The sequence below is a fragment of the Eleginops maclovinus genome, chromosome 15 (genome assembly GCF_036324505.1).
Source record: "Eleginops maclovinus isolate JMC-PN-2008 ecotype Puerto Natales chromosome 15, JC_Emac_rtc_rv5, whole genome shotgun sequence".
Lineage (NCBI taxonomy): Eukaryota > Metazoa > Chordata > Actinopteri > Perciformes > Eleginopidae > Eleginops > Eleginops maclovinus.
Genome location: NC_086363.1, coordinates 12,166,653 through 12,171,309, shown reverse-complemented (window position 1 = coordinate 12,171,309; position 4,657 = coordinate 12,166,653). Strand labels below are relative to the sequence as shown.

Sequence of the window (4,657 nt, the reverse complement as noted above, 5' to 3'; positions counted from 1 at the left end):
CCATATATTTAAAGTGCCATGATTTTGTACTTGATGTTTGCAGTGACAGTAGAAAGAGAATGATTATAAACCCATGCAGTGCCTTCCTGAAGTAAGTAGTTCAACATTTTGGCAAATATATATAAACATTACATTAGTTTTTTTTGCTGAGAATTAGATGAGATGATGATACCTTGCTCATTTGGGTATGCTAAACATTTTTAAGCAGTTTTTAGATTAGATGTACTTATTTGGGAGCCTATAGCTTATACTCCTAAGAGATAAAGGAGCGGATAGATGGGAAGAGATGATTATCAAAGTCAGAGTGAAAGGGAGTTGCTCAGGGTGGCTTAAGGATATGACTGAGACTAATAAATACTGCGCATAGCATAAAGAATGCAAACAGGGAAAACAAAACTATGTTTTATTAGTCAAACATGTCAGATATAACATGTTAATTTGTGAGCTTTAATGTTATAAGTAAGTAAATTTAACCTCTTTGGACAAAGGTTGGCTATTTTCCTGTTTCCAGTCTTTATGCTGAGCTAAGCTAACTGGCTGCTGGCTGTTGATTCATTTGCAACTGAGAGATATGAGCGTGGTATTATCTTGCTCAAAATAATAAAATATTTATATACGACAAACCATCTAAGATATAGGCTCCCCAATAAGCACTTTGCAGTATGGTTGGGATGTTTATTAGTTGGCATAAGACCTATGTTGTTCTGGTTTTGTGCTTGTGTATTTATTAGAATTGTTCCTTTTCAAAAAAAAGGGTGTATTTGGTAAACAAAAAACTGCTGCGTACGTATATGCGACTATATTTACCATACTAAATTGCAGTAAATGTGAGTTTTCTTTATCTGCAAGGACACCCCTCGTCCTGACCTGAGAAGCCCACAGTGGCCCCAGGGTGCAGCTGCTTTTTGGCCACAGTAATTGCTTTGTTTGCATGGGGGTCATTTGCCATTCAAATCACACCTATCCACAACAGCAGCAGCATCCGGAGCTGTGTCTTCTCCCTTTTTTCATGCAGGGTGGCTGAGAAGGTTGAACCCTTTAGGGTCATTCTAAATATGCAGGTGCTACTCTAAACATTTCAAAAGATGTTCAACTTATTCCTACTCTCTCTACCCTTTTGCACACTTTTTGATTGTTTAATACATGCTTAACCAAACTGTCTCATAATACTCCTTGCATTTGTTGTATCCCTTCATAACAACAGCCTTGATATCCATGAGCCTTTCAGGACAGGGATCATTCTTTATTTCCCATTGTTTAGATTCCTTGTTCATAGAAAACTAGGTTGTTGCAGACCAACATTTGACTATGTGTACTCCAGGAAGTTTGACTGGAGATGTATTCACTTAAAAAGACCAGTGAGCTCATTTAATCTAGGAAGTTGTTATAACCCCCTTTACATATGCAATAGAATATGTGCTGTGTGGAACAGCGACACACTCTGCTGTTATTCTGATGACACTGCAGAGAAACAATCAACCCAAAAAAGTCAGGGTTAAAATATATGGTCAGGAGTCAGGACTGTCATTTGAATTATTACAGGATTTTAAAAGCATTCGGATTTTGCCCAAATCCTATTTTGTTAGTTTGAATATAGGTGTATTAACCCTCTGTCTCAAAGGCTTCGTCTTATCATATTGGGAAGGACACGTTTGTTAATCAGTTAACTTTTTCCAATTTGTTCATGTACGTTTTGTTTGTAATCGATGTGTAAATGAACACATATTTGTCATGTTATAACAATCAAACATCACAGTGCCAGGGTGCTGTACAACCACAGCAGGTGGCAGCAGAGGCCCATTTCAAAGCCGTGGTACATGTATTTTTTATGGTGGGCACGTTTGTGGTGTTTGTGTGTAAATGTGTCAATTATTGCATCTTACTGTCCGAGTGTCACTTCTTCTAAAACTCAATTTCAGGTTTAGGGATGCAGAACAAACCTGCACTTTGTTTTTCATTTCTGATGAACCAATGAGAAGCCGTAGTTTTCTCCTGACCTCCTGTCAACAGACGACGAGGACCAATAGGAGCAGAGGATGAGCAGGAGGGAGGAGAAACCCCAGAAGCATGCATTTAAAGTTTGGTAAAGCAGATTGGTACTTTCACTACAATGTGAAATTAAACCAGATTCAAATTGAATGGCTTTGACATGGTTGAAGATTGCATGCTGAGAAAGACTGTCATAAAAACACACGTAATGCTTTATTAGTGTCCAAAAACGTGTGCCAGTGTGTGCTGAACAACAGGGGGCAGGTATGAGTGTGTCTCGTCAACGCAAAGCTCTGGCAGCACTCTAAAGTTGGTAAATAAGGTTTGACCTCGTGGTGGGTAGGGAGAGGATTACACCATGCCAATAACAGCAGAAGGAGGAGGAGTGTGAACAACACACAACCTTCAACTGTACGCACTGCCTTGTGCAAAAGAAAGCCCCACGTAAACGTGCTGCTATATGCAGTTATACCAACGAAAGATTTGGTTAGGTTGACCCGCAGTTATTGTTGACCTCATCTGACACAGAGACAAGCCGAGACGACAGCTGCTGGTGAGTAATTGAAATGCAAACACACAATAAAATACAAATCAAATATACGCATTCGTTTAGTATGTTTTGATAAGCTTCGACATAGCTACAATTGTTTCCATAAACCTCTGCAGCGTGCTGACGTACACATCCACTATGGCTTCTCTGTCACTTCTGTAAACTCTACCCACCAGCCAAAGTAGCGATGATTTATACTATGATATAAAGTATTTATTGATTATCTTTTTGACAGACTTAGTAGTGTTTTTTCAGCAGGTGTAAAGCTTCTGTAAACTAGCGCGAGTTTACAGCGTGGCATGCATTTGTTATTGCCTCTACGCCCACGAGGAAGTTTATAGTTACAGATTTTCAGAGCAGATTGCTAAGCAAATTTGAAGGATTTGTGTCGGATGAATATCCCAAAGTGAAGCCTAAATCCTAGTACCTAACTGCGCTGAATGTTTTATTAAACAAGTTTACTTCTGAAAGCTATATTGAGTAGCCAGGTAGTTTGTTTTACTTGTGTGTAACTTCTGTAATTCTAATAAACGTAATGAAATGTTTGCATCCATCTTTAAACTTTCATTACATTTTATTTCACATTTACATCAAAACGTTGTTAATAGCTTTGATTAAATATGTTTACCCTTTACATTGTGTTGTTTACAATATAAAAAGCCTCGACACATCTAATGATTACATTGCATTTGGATAACTCGGGACATATTCACAATAACCATATTCCCTTTACAACCAGTAATTCAATTTATGCACGTGTATATTAACACTGCATGTATATTATACTTGACATCTATGACATCCATGCCATGTTACTGTCTTTTTTAAACGTGACTATCTCAGATGTATAAGGTGAGGCGATTTCCTTTGCCTAATACACAACACTGACAAGTTTTATTTATTTTTTTACTTTAAAATGTGAAGTTATGGGATCCTTATCAAAATGTTACGTTTACATTATGTGATTGTTCGGCCTCTGACCGTCATATTCTTTTTGTGTTTATTTATAGTCACAGTTATAAGCCTACGGTGATGTTATTGGATAATTACATTTTCCATTATTGGAAACAATCATTTTTCCTATTCACTGCATCATTATCTTACATGTTTCAGCACTTTACTAGGTTTTAATGAAACACTCTCTGATTTAATAAAATAAAACTCTGTAATTCAGTCTTGGAGGAGACATGGTTTTCCTCACGTTTCCCCTGTTAGTGGTGATTCACCACTGCCCAGTAAGTGTGGAAATATTTTCCTCCTTTTTTGGCTGAGGATTAGCACTGAAGGGCAGCTACTGGTGGATTTTAGATATAGACGCACACTCAGACCGCGTTGCCTGGCTATCTTTTATAAGGGTGAGTCAACAGCTTGTGCAGGGACAGCACTGGAGCCCAGACAACAACTGAGGCTTAAGTGTGTGTATGCGTACCATGCCATGTGTAGTCGCAAGCTGGCTTCTCACAAATACCTTGTGGTGACCTCTCGCCCACTAGGCATCAAAAACTACCCTTATAGTTCTCTTCTCCTCTTCTTATTACAAGTCTCCTTACCTCTGTTTCTGAAAGTTGACTGACACAATGTCAAAAGCAGAGGAAGAAAGCCGTGTGTTAACACTCACTGAGGCAACACGCCCACATTGACAAATGGGAAGTTGCTCAATCTATTAAATTAAGCAATGAACTGTCTGTTTTCAGATTTTGCAAATTGAATTCATTCAACAGTGTTCACACTTTTGAATCCTCTAGACATGCACATTGATTAGAGAGTATGTTTTACATTTTAAGTAGGCTGTTGTAGCCTTGCCTGCAGCTCGGGACTAAATATTTTCATGAATTCTGCAGCTCTGTCTGCAGCTTTGTGTTGGTTGGTTTCTTATTACTCCGTACAAAATCATACATAAATTCCCAGCCTTTCACAAAAGCATGCAGCCTCTTGCTCCAATACTGAGCTGATTCAGCATTGTGATAATTATTACAAAGATCCACTTTTTAATTGATAGTTCAAACATGCCGATACCTGCAGCATCATCGCACACTATCCACTGTAATCTGTGTGTTTGCAAAGCACTGACTGAATAGTTTTTATCTGGGTCCAAGGTCAATCATTCCTCTTTTAGCT

At 38.4% G+C, this 4,657-nt stretch overlaps 1 protein-coding gene across 1 annotated transcript in view; it reads left to right on the top strand.

Moving 5' to 3' along the window:
- Positions 1-2,298: 2,298 nt before the first annotated feature.
- The window catches only part of coq8aa (coenzyme Q8A, genome duplicate a), a 15,868-nt gene continuing 13,509 nt past the window's right edge, over positions 2,299-4,657 (top strand). Inside the window, 1 exon segment of the mRNA XM_063901718.1 lies at positions 2,299-2,542. The gene's annotated coding sequence lies outside the window, so the exon portion shown is untranslated.